The sequence below is a fragment of the Diabrotica virgifera genome, chromosome 2 (genome assembly GCF_917563875.1).
Source record: "Diabrotica virgifera virgifera chromosome 2, PGI_DIABVI_V3a".
In the NCBI taxonomy this organism is placed as follows: domain Eukaryota; kingdom Metazoa; phylum Arthropoda; class Insecta; order Coleoptera; family Chrysomelidae; genus Diabrotica; species Diabrotica virgifera.
In genome coordinates, this window is record NC_065444.1 from 83,828,817 (window position 1) to 83,847,274 (window position 18,458).

General features: G+C 35.4%; 1 long non-coding RNA gene across 1 annotated transcript; it reads left to right on the forward strand.

Annotated features, from left to right (window-relative positions):
* Nucleotides 1–247: 247 nt before the first annotated feature.
* On the forward strand, nucleotides 248–8,364 carry LOC126879545 (uncharacterized). Its single transcript, XR_007696111.1, has 2 exons — nucleotides 248–810; nucleotides 8,039–8,364. It is a non-coding gene; the product is annotated as an uncharacterized LOC126879545 (long non-coding RNA).
* The last annotated feature ends 10,094 nt before the right edge of the window (nucleotides 8,365–18,458 follow it).

Sequence of the window (18,458 nt, forward strand, 5' to 3'; positions counted from 1 at the left end):
TAGAACTAAGACGACAGATGAAAGGAGATACAAGTTCCAGCAAAGAAGCGCTAAATCAAATAAATAAGACTATCACAAAGTCAATAAGAAAAGACATAAGAAACTACAATGTAGAAAAAACAAAACAAGCAATAGAGCAAAATAAGAACATGAAAGTTTTGAAGAACGTAAGCGTACAAAAAGGAAAAATAGAAATCAACAAACTAAGAAACAGAACTGGAAAAGAAACTACAAACAGAGATGAAATATTAGGTCTGTTCCTTTGTTTTTTAGTGTTACACTTTTGAGTGTAAGTGTAAGAAATTCTATGGACATTTGAGTGTAAAATGACAGCGGATGTGACAGCGGCTCATGACAGCGGACAGTATTAAACGAAAATTATCGGTGTGCCAATCAAGCAAAGGAACAAGGAACTTCCGAATATGGCCTAACTGGGGGCACATAACATAACCTAATCCTAATATTTACATTTGTAAAGAATATCCTGTTTGTTTTTATTGTCGATTGTGCAGCGAAATTGTGATAGCAAATCAAATATAAAGTAGTTTATCGCCTACAGAACTGAATTAGTCCATAGCAGTTATCAGTTTTTCTTTCTTGGGAAGCTTATACATGTAACTTTTATTGTTGTAAATTGTGCGAGTAGGGCAGACAGGGAAAAGTCTTATTTTGTACTGTTCCCAAGGCTCCCCATGCAATACATTTAAATGAATTATCCAAACAAAGCCGGGGACAATGGATAAAAGCCACAAGAAGAACAGATATAAGGGAACTAAAATTAAAATATGAAAAGTAAACATTTTATAAGTGGTAAGTTTAATGTAATTCAATTAATAAGGATTTTAAATGTCTACAATAATAATAAAAATGTGATAATTCAAGCTTAATTATTAGGAAAGCCAGCCATGTTTCACTTCCATGAAGCAGAGAAGGGAGGTATATAATATACTGTCCCTTTTGTCTTCTCATTAATTTCTCTTTTGCTAATGAAACCTGTAGTGAGGGAGTGATATAATCGTGATGTTTTAGCAATTCTGTTGTTCATTTTTTTTGCATTTTTTGTCTATTATAGTTTATAAATATTCAAAATCATTCATATGTTCTACTAAATTTCCGTCTAGGTTTATATGGATTTCTCTCGGTGTCTTGGAAATAAGTAAGGTTTTAGTCTTTGCTAATTTTATTTTCATTCCTTTTTCTGCAAGTTCTCTCGTCTATAAATTTAGGTTGCTTTGTAAAGATTTCTCTGAACTTGGTATCAATGCAATGTCATCTGCAGATACACATTTACTCAGAGTTATACTTTTTAATCAATGGTAACCTAAATCTAATTTTCGGGACTCTACTGCATTTTTTTTATTGGTTCATTCATATATATAATATAATGAATAGCAGTGAGCTTAAAACTCCACCTTGCCTTACTCCTTGTGTATTAGCAAATTTGTTTGATTCACAGTTTAATGCTCGCACAATGTTCCAGTACATAAATTTTACTTGCATCAATTAGTTCTCCTCCAACATCGAACAGTTCAAGCCCTTTCCAAATGTGATGTCCGGGTACCTTGTCAAAGGCTTTTTCCATTGTCTTATAGTAAAGATATGATCTTGGACACTGTGCCCGGTCAGAAACCTTTTTGTGCATCGTCTAGTTGATGTTCCACTTTCTTTCTCAGTCTCATCTCCAGTGTTCATTCATAAATCTTAGCCAGTACACTTAGCATGAAAATACCTCGATAATTTGAACATTACTTTTTTACCTCCCTTCTTTACCAGAAGAGCCATTACTGCTGTTGCCCAATCTTCTGGGATGCGTTTCTGTTTCCAAATTGTTATCAGTAATTTGTGTAAGTAGTGTAATGCAGATTCCCCCATATATTTCAACAATCGTGTTTTGATATTATCTATTCCTGCCACTTTAACATTTTTCATTTTTGCAATGGCTTCCGTTAATTCTTCCATTGTTATTTCATTACTCAACTCTTTGGAATATTTACTCCATCTATTAACTATATCTTGTGGTTGGGTAAGTGTTTCTCCATTTTATTTTTTTTTTTATTTGCACGACAGTACTACCTGATTTACTTCTCATTTTTTCAGACCTTAATAGAACAATTTTTGGTTTGTCCTACTACTGTCTTGCTCCATCTTTTCTCCAAATCTCTCCCACTGTTCCAATTTAGCTTTTTTAACTTTTTCTTTCACAAGCTTCCTTGCTTATTAACTGTTATTTTCTAGATAAGCTCTCCATGGTACTTTCTTTTCTTTCACAGCTATTTTTATCTCTTCGCTCCACCAACTAGTCCTTTTTTTTGACTACTTTTATTCAATAAAAATATTAAAATACTCTTGTGATAGTGAAGAGACAGTTTATGTTTCCTTTCAATCCAGAGGCGATACAGCTCCGTGAAGTTAGCCCGAAAAAGTCGGGAAAAAAAATGCGATTGATGCCATTCGTTTGTCCATTGATTGTCCACGTTTGTCCACCATTTTATTTCGTTAGTCCACCCATCAATTCTTTTTTATAAACAAAAATTTTTTTTCGGGCTAACTTCACAAATCCACAAATTTTCGAAAATTTAAAAAAACTCTTGCTATATTGTTTGTCCATCGTTTGTCCATGTTTGTCCACCACATAATTTTTTTGTCCACCCTCTGAAACAACCCCCTGTTAATTGTAATTATTTTTTTATTTCTTAATTCGGGCTAACTTCACGTTCTCTTAAATGGGCATTTAAACGTTAATTCAGGTGCAGAATCACAACTAAGCGTTTGTCCACCCCTTTGCAGCATTTGTCCAACCCCTTAAAGTGCGAAACAACCCCCCTGTTAATTGTACTTATTTTTTTATTTCTTAATTCGGGCTAACTTCACGTCCGTTTAAACGTGTATTTTAAAGTTAAATCGGGTGAAGAATCACAACTACCCGTTTGTCCACCCCTTCGCAGCGTTTGTCCAACCCCTTAAAGTGCGAAACAACCCCCTCGTCAATTGTAATTATTTTTTTATTTCTTTATTCGGGCTAACTTCACGTTCTCTTAAATGGGCATTTAAACGTTAATTCGGGTGCAGAATCACAACTAAGCGTTTGTCGACCCCTTTGCAGCGTTTGTCCAACCCCTTAAAGTGCGAAACAACCCCCCTGTTAATTGTAATTATTTTTTTATTTCTTAATTCAGGCTAACTTCACGTCCGTTTAAACGTGTATTTTAAAGTTAAATCGGGTGAAGAATCACAACTACCCGTTTGTCCAGCCCCTTAAAGTGCGAAACAACCCACTCGTTAATTGTAATTATTTTTTTAATTCTTAATTCGGGCTAACTTCAAGTTCTCTTAAATAGGTATTTAAACGTTAATTCGGGTGCAGAATACAACTACCCGTTTGTCCACTCCTTCGCAGCGTTTGTCCAACCCCTTAAAGTGCGAAACAACCCCCTCGTCAATTGTAATTATTTTTTTATTTCTTTATTCGGGCTAACTTCACGTTCTCTTAAATGGGCATTTAAACGTTAATTCGGGTGCAGAATCACAACTAAGCGTTTGTCGACCCCTTTACAGCGTTTGTCCAACCCCTTAAAGTGCGAAACAACCCCCCTGTTAATTGTAATTATTTTTTTATTTCTTAATTCAGGCTAACTTCACGTCCGTTTAAACGTGTATTTTAAAGTTAATTCGGGTGAAGAATCACAACTACCCGTTTGTCCACCCCTTCGCAGCGTTTGTCCAGCCCCTTAAAGTGCGAAACAACCCCCCTGTTAATTGTAATTATTTTTTTATTTCTTAATTCGGGCTAGCTCCACGTTCTCTTAAATGGGCATTTAAACGTTAATTCGGGTGCAGAACCACAACTACCCGTTTGTCCACCCCTTCGCAGCGTTTGTCCAACCCCTTAAAGTGCGAAACAACCCCCCTGTTAGTTGTAATTATTTTTTTATTTCTTAATTCGGGCCAGCTTTTAAATGCCCATTTAAGGGAACGTGAAGTTAGCCCGAATTAAGAAATAAAAAAATAATTACAATTAACAGGGGGGTTGTTTCGCACTTTAAGGAGTTGGACAAACGCTGCGAAGGGGTGGACAAACGGGTAGTTGTGATTCTGCACCAGAATTAACGTTTAAATGCCCATTTAAGAGAACGCGAAGCTAGCCCGGAATAAGAAATAAAAAAATAATTACAATTAACAGGGGGGTTGTTTCGCACTTTAAGTGGTTGGACAAACGCTGCGAAAGGGTGGACAAACGGGCAGTTGTGATTCCGCACCCGAATTAACGTTTGAATGCCCATTTAAGAGAACGTGAAGTTAGCCCGAATAAAGAAATGAAAAAATAATTACAATTAACGAGGGGGTTGTTACGCACTTTAAGTGGTTGGACAAACGCTGCGAAAGGGTGGACAAACGGGCAGTTGTGATTCCGCACCCGAATTAACGTTTGAATGCCCATTTAAGAGAACGTGAAGTTAGCCCGAATAAAGAAATGAAAAAATAATTACAATTAACGAGGGGGTTGTTACGCACTTTAAGTGGTTGGACAAACGCTGCGAAAGGGTGGACAAACGGGCAGTTGTGATTCTGCACCCGAATTAACGTTTAAATGCCCATTTAAGAGAACGTGAAGTTAGCCCGAATAAAGAAATAAAAAAATAATTACAATTAACTAGGGGGTTGTTTCGCACTTTTAGGGGCTGAACAAACGCTGCGAAGGGGTGGACAAACGGGCAGTTGTGATTCTGCACCCGAATTAACGTTTAAATGACCATTTAAGAGAACGTGAAGTTAGCCCGAATAAAGAAATAAAAAAATAATTACAATTAACAGGGGGGTTGTTTCGCACTTTAAGTGGTTGGACAAACGCTGCGAAAGGGTGGACAAACGGGCAGTTGTGATTCCGCACCCGAATTAACGTTTGAATGCCCATTTAAGAGAACGTGAAGTTAGCCCGAATAAAGAAATGAAAAAATAATTACAATTAACGAGGGGGTTGTTACGCACTTTAAGTGGTTGGACAAACGCTGCGAAAGGGTGGACAAACGGGCAGTTGTGATTCCGCACCCGAATTAACGTTTGAATGCCCATTTAAGAGAACGTGAAGTTAGCCCGAATAAAGAAATGAAAAAATAATTACAATTAACGAGGGGGTTGTTACGCACTTTAAGTGGTTGGACAAACGCTGCGAAAGGGTGGACAAACGGGCAGTTGTGATTCTGCACCCGAATTAACGTTTAAATGCCCATTTAAGAGAACGTGAAGTTAGCCCGAATAAAGAAATAAAAAAATAATTACAATTAACTAGGGGGTTGTTTCGCACTTTTAGGGGCTGAACAAACGCTGCGAAGGGGTGGACAAACGGGCAGTTGTGATTCTGCACCCGAATTAACGTTTAAATGCCCATTTAAGAGAACGTGAAGTTAGCCCGAATAAAGAAATAAAAAAATAATTACAATTAACTAGGGGGTTGTTTCGCACTTTGAGGGGCTGGATAAACGCTGCGAAGGGGTGGAAAAACGGGTAGTTGTGATTCTGCACCCGAATTAACGTTTAAATGCCCATTTAGGGGAACGTGAACCTAGCCCGAATTAAGAAATAAAAAAATAATTACAATTAACAGGGGGGTTGTTTCGCACTTTAAGTGGTTGGACAAACGCTGCGAAAGGGTGGACAAACGGGCAGTTGTGATTCTGCACCCGAATTAACGTTTAAATGCCCATTTAGGGGAACGTGAACCTAGCCCGAATTAAGAAATAAAAAAATAATTACAATTAACAGGGGGGTTGTTTCGCACTTTAAGTGGTTGGACAAACGCTGCGAAAGGGTGGACAAACGGGCAGTTGTGATTCTGCATCCGAATTAACGTTTAAATGCACATTTAAGAGAACGTGAAGCTAGCCCGAATAAAGAAATAAAAAAATAATTACAATTAACGAGGGGGTTGTTTCGCACTTTAAGTGGTTGGACAAACGCTGCGAAAGGGTGGACAAACGGGCAGTTGTGATTCTGCACCCGAATTAGCGTTTAAATGCCCATTTAAGAGAACGTGAAGTTAGCCCGAATAAAGAAATAAAAAAATAATTACAATTAACTAGGGGGTTGTTTCGCACTTTAAGGGGCTGGACAAACGCTGCGATGAAGTAGACAAACGGGTAGTTGTGATTCTTCACCCGAATTAACGTTTAAATGCCCATTTAAGGGAACGTGAACCTAGCCCGAATTAAGAAATAAAAAAATAATTACAATTAACAGGGGGGTTGTTTCGCACTTTAAGTGGTTGGACAAACGCTGCGAAAGGGTGGACAAACGGGCAATTGTGATTCTGCATCCGAATTAACGTTTAAATGCCCATTTAAGAGAACGTGAAGCTAGCCCGAATAAAGAAATAAAAAAATAATTACAATTAACGAGGGGGTTGTTTCGCACTTTAAGTGGTTGGACAAACGCTGCGAAAGGGTGGACAAACGGGCAGTTGTGATTCTGCACCCGAATTAGCGTTTAAATGTCCATTTAAGAGAACGTGAAGTTAGCCCGAATAAAGAAATAAAAAATAATTACAATTAACTATAGGGTTGTTTCGCACTTTAAGGGGCTGGACAAACGCTGCGATGAAGTGGACAAACGGGTAGTTGTGATTCTTGACCCGAATTAACTTTAAAATACACGTTTAAATGGACGTGAAGTTAGCCGGAATTAGGAAATAAAAAAATAATTACAATTAACAGGGGGGTTGTTTCGCACTTTAAGGGGTTGGACAAACGCTGCAAAGGGGTGAACAAACGCTTAGTTGTGATTCTGCACCCGAATTAACGTTTAAATGCCCATTTAAGAGAACGTGAAGTTAGCCCGAATAAAGAAATAAAAAAATAATTACAATTGACGAGGGGGTTTTTTCGCACTTTAAGGGGTTGGACAAACGCTGCGAAGGAGTGGACAAACGGGTAGTTGTGATTCTGCACCCGAATTAACGTTTAAATACATATTTAAGAGAACTTGAAGTTAGCCCGAATTAAGAATTAAAAAAAATAATTACAATTAACGAGGGGGTTGTTTCGCACTTTAACGGGCAGGACAAACGCTGCAAAGGGGTGGACAAACGGGTAGTTGTGATTCTGCACCCGAATTAACGTTTAAATGGCCATTTAAGAGAACGTGAAGTTAGCCCGAATTAAGAAATAAAAAAATAATTACAATTAACAGGGGGTTGTTTCAGAGGGTGGACAAAAAAAATTATGTGGTGGACAAACATGGACAAACGATGGACAAACAATATAGCAAGAGTTTTTTTAAATTTTCGAAAATTTGTGGATTTGTGAAACTAGCCCGAAAAAAAATTTTTGTTTATAAAAAAGAATTGATGGGTGGACTAACGAAATAAAATGGTGGACAATCAATGGACAAACGAATGGCATCAATCGCATTTTTTTTCCCGACTTTTTCGGGCTAAGTTCACGGACCTAGGCGATACACAATCTCCAGACAGTTGTTTCTGCCTTACGGCGTCCCCAGTGGAGCTGCCTGCACACCTCTGAATCAAAACGAAATCAAAATGTCTATTTAAGTGGAATTTCAAAAATAGTTATCTACTATTAGGATGCTTCAGCGATATCTCTTAAAGAAAAGAGAAAAGTCCCAGATACAAAATTCACTATTAAAATAGTAAATAATTATTTAAATCTGAAACTTTTCTTATTGGAACCCCTTTCTGGTACATCCTTAATCTCTTTTTGACTTTTACAATTTCGGACTTTGAATTATCTTTCTGATCTTTTTTCTAGATTAATGAAAGCAGAATGTAACTGTATACTGCAGAGTCCTTTTCCCTTTCTTTATTCATCATCTCTTGTCTTATAAATTGTAAAAGTCAGAGATTAAGGATGTTACCAGAAAGAAGTTCCAATAAGAAAAGTATCAGATATAAATAATTATTTACTATTTTTATTTTAATAGTGAATTTTATATCTGGGACTTTTCTTTATTCTTGTGATACTTTCCGCATTTTTATGATTTTTTTATGGTACACAATGTAGAATTTTTATTTATGTCTTTGTTTTAGGAACAACCACCAGATATTTAAAAGGTATAAAAAGAAGAAACTGCTGGAATTTCAAAACAAATGTGTTTGACTAGTAAAGATTTGGATAAATAACAGGAGTTACTTTGGGCTATAGCTACGTGCAGATTTATTTCCTTGTGGCTTCCTATGTTAATTCTTATTAATTATACACTTAAATATGTTTTTAGTCTCAGGAAGATTTTATATTTGATTATTTTTGAATAAACATTATTATTATTATTACCTTAATTTCCATTAAATAAATTTACTGTAATCAATAAAGTAATCGTTTAATTGTTAATAAATTATCAAGTATGATTCCCAAATATTTTATTTGTTTGACACCTTCTATGGGCTGATTGTGAGATTATAGTTAAGGTACCAAAGGTATTATAAGGATAATAACACTTGAGGTCAATGGTGTATATACCGAGGGCCTTTGGCCTGAGGGATATAAGTTGACTGAAAGCGATATTATCGTTAATACCTGTGGTGCCTTCAACATTTAATGTCCGACTAAATTATTCTTTATAGGCAAAAAATTGAAGGAATTTTGAATTAATTAGTTTTCAAATAAGTACATTTACCAGCAATAGTTGTAACGTAATTGTGGTAACCATAGTTTTACTTGGGTTGTTATTTGTCAACTTGACAGTATTTAACTAGTTATTTAAATTTAATACCCTAGGGCGTAATTTTTCAAAATAATGCCCTAGAGCCTAGGGCATTATGTCATACTTAACTGACTTCGAAATCATGTCATTATTTATCAAACTGCTTCAAAATCATGTCATTATTTGTCAAATAATATACCAGTCGGACATTAATATTATTACAGTAGAACCTCGATTATCTGTCAGGGCACCGGACCAAGGGTATGACGGATAATCGAAAAGACGGTTAACAGAACATTAAAAAAAATAAAAATTCATAGTACAACTCTCAAATTTCATTTGTATGGTTTGTTTGACAATATAAGAGGGATTTATGTTCATACAATCGAATCAATTTAAAATATTCTGAAATTTGTGTTTTACTGCTGCTTCATATTTTGCGACGGCTGAATTTCTTAATCGGCATAAGGCATAAGATCATGCAATCTACTTTATTGGCTTCTTCTTGTTGAGAATACCACTCGATGAATTATTGCATATGCGATGCAGCTTCTCTAGATTATTTACGCAAATCTTTGTCAGTTACAATAGGTTCATCAGTATAGCTACAGTCAAGCTTCCTTGTGTCCAAGCATCAATATAGCTACTGTGTCAGCTTCCGAATAGGTTTGGTCCGCCTTTGTTGCCATTTCAATGAGTTCTTTATCTGTCAGCAATGGATAGCCGTTTGTGTCCTCATCACAAATCAAATTACCTTTTTTTTTATTTTTTTGCATTTAAATGATTGCTAATGTATAACTCAATACAACTTCTGTATGTACCCTGACGGTTAACAGAGGTGACGGTTAATGGAGAGACGGATAATCGAGGTTCCACTGTACATGATTTCGAAGTCAGTTATATTATAATGCCCTAGGGCGTTATTTTTCAATATTTATTTTCAAAAATAATGCCCTAGCTAGGGTATTAAATTCAAATAACTAGTTAAATACTGTCGAGTTGACACAATTACGTTACAACTGTTGCTGGTAAATGTACTTATTTAAAAACTAATTAATTCAAAATTCCTTAAATTTTTTTGCCTATAAAGAATAATTTAGTCAGACATTAAATGTTGAAGGCACCACGGGTATTAAAGATAATATCGCTTTCAGTGAATGTTTATCCCTTTAGACCCTTTTAACCCTTAAGATTGTTATCTAAAAAAAATACCAAGAAACTTTACAGAATCAACGATACTGATCTGACTGTAATTAACACATTCACAGACACACTTTAGATGTAGACACATCTTATGGAGTAAGTGGCTTCATATGCAGTTGTGTCTGTGAATGTGTTAAGAGGTAAAGATTGACGAGCTCCTGTATAGGATAATGCTACTGTTTTATGTTAAAAAAAGGTAAATTAGAATCGGACCAGGTTTTTATCGTGAGTAGATCAGAAGGTATAGTAGCAATATTTGAGTTGCTCCAAGTAATACTGGTATCATCAGCAAAAAGAAAATTTTTTCCATCAATTTTTAAACTAGGGATGTCATTAATAAACGTAAGGAAAAGTAGACGACCTGATACTGAACCTTGTGGTTTGTAGAGGACCCCACATACAATATTTTGGAGACTAGAGTCTGTATTATTTGCTCTAACCAGTTGTTTCCAACTATCCAAGTAAGATTGAAACCAATTCAAAGAAATTCTTCGAATTCCATAGAAATTTAGTTATTTTTATCAAAATTTCATGATTTACACAATCAAAAGCTTTGGCATAGTCACAAAAAACAGTGGCAGTGTGAAGATTATTGCTCAGTGCTTGATAAACCTCATGTAGTACAGAAAACATGGCATCAGCAGTACATTTATTATTTAAAAAGCCGAACTTTTGTAATAAAATGTTGTTTTCAACAAGAAAGGACATAAGTCATGCTTTTATGAGTCTCTCAATAATTTTGGAGTACCAGTAGTAATGCAATAGGTATATACTTGCAGGAATTAGATTTTTCACCACCCTTATGAAGAGGAATAATGATAGCTGTCTTTAGGTACTCTGGAAATTTACCTTTCTCAAAAGAATCATTAATTGGCGAGATGAGGACACAAGGATCTACAGATCGAGCGAGTCTCGTAAATTGCACAGCTTCGAGCCACGCTTCACGCAACCATATTTGCGTACTTGTGTTTTGGGTTGTGTGGTCATGCTCTGGTCGATTGGAGTTATAATTTACCAAATTTAAATATAGTCGTTTCTACTGATTCATAATATGTATACTATAATATAATATATTGAAGTTTTTAAATATTGCTAATATTATTAAAGTTTTTAACATTGTATTTTAATATACTTTGTTTTATTAATAATAATATTACCTAAGTATTGCACCTTGTTCAAAAAAAGTTCAAGATAAATACCGCGGTTTTTTCATATGAAAATGCAAAGAAAAAATATACAATTTGCAGAGTATGTAAATGCTTGTTTTTTGATAAAACAATACAAATTGTATGTAGGTAGGTAGAGTAGCAAAGCATTGAGTAGTTATAGCAAAAGTAGCTACGCCATCTGAGAGACAATAAGGATGAAATTAGTTTTATATTTTCTTTTCTCATGGAGCATGCATGATGGAGAGTTTTTTAAAATACGTAACAAAGCATGTTGTTTTGTTATCTATGTTGCAAATATGTTGTTTTTTTTTTCAAATTACAAAATATGTTGTTTTCAATACAAGTACCTAATTGTTGTTATTATTTAATGAGCATTTAGAATTTTGACTAACGCTCGATTTCATAATAAAGTTAAAGTGTGTGTTACCTTAAAAAAAGCAATTGTTACAGTTAAAGAAAACTTTAAATTTAAAGTCCACTTTAACTTTATTAATATAAAATCGAGCGTAAGAAATTTTATAAACTTTGGAAAATAGCATTTCAAAAAAAGTACTGTAAGTATGCTGTATTTTTAATTTTTTCTCAAAAAATAAAACAAAACTCATTTTAAAACATATATTAAATTATAAACACAACACTAAATAAATAATTTTTCTCAACGGTTAAAAACCACACTTAAAAGTTTTAGAAATTCACATCCCAGAATCAAGTTACTCAAATTTTCAAACACCTCACCTGACACAGTGTCTCAAGTATGATTGCACGAAGCTGTTGATGTTATATTTTTACTCACATTAACAAAGTATTCATTTAGATTTCCAGGGTCTGAAAGGAAAAATGTTTAAGCTGGGTGAATTTTATTTCGAAGATCGTTTATTATGGACTAAGTTTCTTTTGCAACACTTTTAGAGCTTCTCAGACAATTTTGATAGTACGATTTTTTAGCTGATTTTATAAGTTTTAAATAGGTTTTCCTATACTTGCTGATATATTCAGTGACAGAGCCATTGGAAAGTAAATTTCTTGATGTAGAGTAGTGAACGCATATTCATGGCTGATATGCGGATACCGGATACCTTTAGTAGTCCAGGGCCCAGAATTTGCGATGTTTTGGCTTAATTGTAATTAAAGGAAATGCTTTGTTGAACATAAGGACATGAAAGCATATTAAAAAAATCACTGAAAAGTGATAATTTTAAAATTACAGGAAAGTGCCACTCCGAGGTTAAGCAAAATTAAATTAAAACTTGTAGCTACTTTAGTTTTTTCAATTTATAAATCTAGTTTAAATTAAACTAAAAAGAAATATATCTTTTTTGTAAACAAACAAACAAACACATTTAACGGCTAAACAGCTGGCGCCGGTTGGATGATACTGCGCAGGACGAGTGTAATATCCACCACCGTCTCGGAGGTAGGTGTAGAAAAGTGTTACACTTTTTTTCCTACAGCATTTCAAAGAAACGAGTTGTACGCGTTCTACGACAGAAGTTGAGTGTATCGTGAAAAAAAGTGTAAACACTAGAAAAACAAAGAAACAAGAAAGTGTAACACTTTTACACTTTTCTTACACTTTTCAAGAACTAGTGTTACACTTAAAACAAAGGAACAGACCTATTAACAATAGTCGAAGAGTTCTACACAGAGTTATACAAATCAAGAAAAAAAGATGACAATGCGCAACCTCCAATTACAGTAAAAACTGGGGTATTAAATCAAGGATCGGATTTAATGCCCGATATAACAAAATCAGAAATCAAAGAGGCTCTGAAGAAAATGAAAAATAATCGAACCCCAGGTGAAGATGGAATAGTATCAGAAGCACTAAAAATTGGAGGAAATACACTACTTGAAAAAATTAAACAACTTTTCAATATCTGCCTTCACAACGCCATTATTCCAACAGACTGGAACAACGCTACTATGATTCTATTACACAAAGCAGGAGACAAAGCCAATTTAGAGAATTACAGACCGATTAGTCTCCTCAGCCATTTATATAAGTTATTTACGCGAATAATAGTTAAGAGAATGGATAGAAAGTTAGAGACTTATCAACCAAGAGAACAGGCAGGATTCCGAAAAAATTACGGAACAAATGACCATCTACAAAGTATAAAAACCCTGATAGAGAAAGTAGTGGAATACAATAAACCCCTAGTTCTACTTTTTATCGATTTTCATAAAGCCTTTGACACAGTTGAACTTAGCAAAATATTACAGGCGCTTAAAGAATGCAGGCTAGATTATAGGTATACAAAATTATTACACAAAATATACTTACAGGCAACAACCACTGTCAAATTACATACTAACAGTAATCGCATAAAAATAGAACGGGGGGTTAGACAAGGAGACCCAATGTCACCTAAACTTTTTAATACGGTCTTAGAACATGCTTTCAAGAGTTTGGATTGGATGACAAAGGGAATAAAAATAGATGGAGAATACCTAAACAACTTACGTTTCGCCGATGATATAGTCATAGTAGCTGAGGATCTAGGTATGGCAAGAGAGATGGTACAAGAACTCGTTGTAGCTACAGAAAATGTAGGTTTAAATATAAACATCTCGAAAACAAAAATAATGACAAATTTGGTACCCAACCAGAACATCAGTATTGGTGGGAAGGAAATAGAACTCGTAGATAGATATAAATACCTGGGACATGAAATTACGATTGGCAGGGATAACCAGACTCATGAGCTGAAGAGAAGAATCGGTCTTGGGTGGGCAGCATTTGGAAAACTGAGAGAAACTTTTAAAAGTGAGTTACCCACATGTCTAAAGAGAAAGGTATTCGATCAGTGCGTCCTCCCAGTCTTGACGTACGGATCAGAAACACTTACCTTAACTAAAGCCTCGGCTACCAAACTAAGAGTCACGCAGAGAAGAATGGAGCGGTCAATGTTAGGAATAACTCTTCAAGACAAAATCAGAAACGAAGAAATCAGGAGAAGAACAAAGGTGACTGACGTCATCGAGAGGATAGCCAGGTTGAAGTGGAGATGGGCAGGACACGTAGCCAGAATGACAGATGGGCGATGGACGAAGAGGTTATTGGAATGGAGGCCAAGAGAAGACAAGAGAAGCGTCGGTCGACCGCCTACAAGATGGACTGACGACTTAAGAAAGGTAAATAAAAACTGGATGAGGGCGGCGCAGGATAGATGGGGTTGGAAACGAGGGGAGGAGGCCTATGTTCAGCAGTGGACTTTTGAGGCTGGATGATGATGAAGAACATAATAAAGACCATTAAATTTGGATAAGACATGATTGGTTTAAAATGTCAACTTATCACCTTTGCTGCAAAATAGCAATAAACACAAAGTAAGGGCACAAAACAATCCAGTTATTATTCAATGTTTTTCAATAACTTAGGTTGCACCTAGGATCTTCGTAATTCGCTTACAAAATGTTTATAATATACTTAAACCGTACACCAAATTTTATTAAAATCGACTTAATAGATTTTGAATAATAATGTTGCAATCTAAATTTTTTAAAAGAGTTGTAATAAATATATATTATAATATAAATCTAAATAGTCAATTCTAAAAATGCCACAAGGAAATAGCTTCAGAACAACATTAAAAAGTTGTAATTTTCTAAAAACTTTCAGAACAAAAACTAGACCATATAGAAGTTTGCCAATTTTTATCTAATACACTTTACATAATTGAAATTGGATTATTTAGGCGGTCCCATCAATGTTTTAAAGTTATAAATAAATTTTTGGCTTATAAACAAATTGACTATCTCGGTAACTATTACACTAAATTAAATTCAGAAGATGGCACTAGAAAGGACTAGGCAAGGCTCTTGTTCTTATAGAAAAAATTCAACATTCTTAAACCTAGTTTTTTTGGTAATTTTGGTATTTTTATATCAAATAATCGCGCAATACCGATCGTTTTTATTATTATAATATGTGTTATGAGTATCTTGAACATATGAACATTTGTATGGGGAAAGAAGAACGAAGTAAGAAGGTAATGGTTCAAAGATTAACATCATCTTGTTTTTAACTTCGTCGCAAATACCGGTGAAATTTGACCGGTTGTATCTCAAGAACTACTCCTCACAATTAAACTTTTTTCTTTTAAAAGAAGCACCTTGCCTATTCCTTCTCAGTGCCGTCTTCTGAATTTAATTTAGTATAATAGTTACCGAGATATTAAATTTGTTTATAAGCCAAAAAATGTTTATAATTTTGAAACATTGATGAGGCCTAAATAATCCGATTTCAAATTCCGTCAAGTGTATTAGATAGGTAGAGTACGTCTTTATATGTAAAAAACAAAATGGAAAACTTCTAAATGGTCCAGTTTTAGTTCTGAAAGTTTTTAAAAAAGTACAACTTTTTAAAAAAAATTAGATTGCAAAATTGTTATGCAAAATGTTAAAAAATTAAGTCGATTTTAATTAAATTTGATGGATGGTTTAAGTATGCTTTTCGCGAACGCACGCGATGTTTAGAGCATGAGAGACAGCGGGGCGAGTGCTATACATCGCGTAAGTTCGCAAAAAGTACTTCACGCAAAGTTTCATACAATATTTTATCTACGATAAACAAATAAAAAACTGTAACTCTTCGTCACTGGAATTCATTTCTATTCTACAATTTTTAGAACTTTGACATTTGAAAATTCTAACTTCTTTCAAACCACAAAACTGTCAAAACGTTTGTTGTAATTTATTGCTCACATCTCATCATCATGACAACGCGAAAGTTAAGGATATTTGATTATATTTTGAAAGTTTGCCAAAAAACACTGCGTAATGCTGAAGAATTACTGCGAAACACTGAAGTAATTCCCATTTAAAATACATGGTTACTTTACGCACACTTTAAATCCTTCACGCACTGCTATCTATAATGACAGTTTTCACAAACTAAAAACTTATACAGAATATAAGATAGAGTAGATAAACATTTTTAAGCGATTTACGAAGGTGCTAAGTGCAACTTAAGTCGTTGAAAAAAATTGAATAATAACAGTCTTGTTTTGCCCCTCTGTTTTGTGTTTAATAAGCTAATAAGTTAAGACATTTTTAACCAGTCACATCTCATGCAAAATTTAATTACCTTTATTTTATTTATTTACTACTTTTCTCCAAAATGAATCGATTTAAAATTGCAAGCAATGAAAGTAGAAAAAATAGAATATGGTACAATAAGTGAGAAAAAAGACATATTTTTCTCGAGCGCAGAAGTTTGTTGGTACGAGCCGAAGCACGAGGTGAGTGCCGCAAATCAAGCGAGGGAGAAATATGTAATTTTCTCATGTATTATACACTGTACTTTTTCTATGACTGAGGTTTTGTCAAGAGTTCAACTTCAAAATTAAATATCCACAAGGAAGAATTTCCTGTAGTTGGCTTCTTCTTCTTCTTATGCAATCCACTGATGGATGTTCGCGATCACGTTTGACCATTTTTCTCTATCCCTTGCAGTATGTATTAGGTCTCCTATGTTTTTTAGTCCTGTCCATTGTTTGACATTACGGAGCCATGACATTTTCTTCCTGCCCACTCCCCTTCTTCCTTCGATCTTTCCTTCAATTAAGGTTTGCAGAAAATGATATCTTTCATTTCTAATTATTGAAGCGTTTTACCTATCTGCTCTAATGGGAACAAGGAAAGAACTAACTATAGAGATACTGGGGGGTCAGAATGGGGCTAGTAGAAGGAACAGAAGAAAATATAATGGCATAGAAGCCAATAAAGATAAATGTAGCCCACTATAACCCCAACGAGGAATCTACGATGAATGTCCCCCAGTTGCTTTCCAGTAAGTACTCGATATGAGAATTTGAGGATTTTTCAAACGGCGTCCCAATTAGTTTAAATAGTAGGAAAGTCCTCAAGTCTGTGTAAGTATCCTTTGCTTATTTGGTTATGTAGTTAGTCTTCTTTAAACCCTCCTACCCCTCCCAACGAATCTACGACCTGCCACCGCACAAAAAATGAGCTGCCGTCTTGCAATGAAGCTTTACGTGTCTGTTTCTTCTACTAGCCCCATTCTGACCCCCCAGTATCTCTATAGTTAGTTCTTTCCTTGTTCCCATTAGAGCAGATAGGTAAAACGCTTCAAATGGCGCCCCACGTTGGGCGCCATTTGAAGCGTTTTACCTATCTGCTCTCCATTAGACAGAAGAAAATATAATGGCATAGAAGCCAATAAAGATAAATGTAGCCCACTATAACCCCAACGAGGAATCTACGATGAATGTCCCCCAGTTGCTTTCCAGTAAGTACTCGATATGAGAATTTGAGGATTTTTCAAACGGCGTCCCAATTAGTTTAAATAGTAGGAAAGTCCTCAAGTCTGTGTAAGTATCCTTTGCTTATTTGGTTATGTAGTTAGTCTTCTTTAAACCCTTCTACCCCTCCCAACGAATCTACGACCTGCCACCGCACAAAAAATGAGCTGCCGTTCGCATGAAGGTTTATGTGTCTGTTCCTTCTACTAGCCCCATTTCGACCCCCCAGTATCTTAGTAGATAGTCTTTCCTTGTCCCCATAGAGCAGACAGGTAAAACGCTTCAAATTGGTGGTTCCGCCCGGGAACCAACGTGTGAGGCCGATTCATTTTTCTGCCTCCTTCAGTATCCAGTTGTTGTCTTGTCCAGTTGAATGTTTCAAATGGCGCCCAACGTGTGAGGCCGATTCATTTTTCTGCCTCCTTCAGTATCCAGTTGTTGTCTTGTCCAGTTGAATGCTTCAAATGGCCCCCTAGAACGTGGGGCATATCTTTTTTTAGCCTCCCGTTGACCCCATAAATATGCTCCAACTACCATGTCTTTTTAGCCTCCTTTTGGTCCCATTTGTACTACAACTGTTAAGGCAGTGCCCGTCCCCTTGGGCAGCCAGATCTCAGTGTGTGTTACAAGTGTTTCCGACAACATGGAAGCTCGACTCTTGTCATGTTTTGTATGCCCATTGTTACAAGTCTAGCTTGTAGACATGTTCAACTAGTAGTTAGCCTATCTACTAGTCCCCAATGTCTTTAGCCACCCCCCACTTAGTGTTACACTTGTAATGCTTGTAACGTACACCCTGAAGTTTGACCCGAGTAAATATCGCCCCAGTCTTCCCATGTAGTTTAGCCCAGATTCCTCTTGTCTTGCCCCCAGAAACTGTTTCATGTCTTTTAGTGCCCCCGAAACTGTTTCAGTCTGTTAGTCCCCATGAAAGAGCCCATTTTTGTAGTTTTTGTTGCAGAATGTTAATAATTTTTCCAAAGAGGTGTAAGTATGTACACATTTTGTTGTGGTGTTGATTTGGTCATGCTGCTGATTGTATAGGCATGTACCATTTCATACATCATAGTGTATTTAACTTGTAACCCCATATTATGTAAACCGTAGTATACTGGTATTGTATTTTATGTATCGTACAACAGAATAGTATGTTAAAAATTGTGACGTA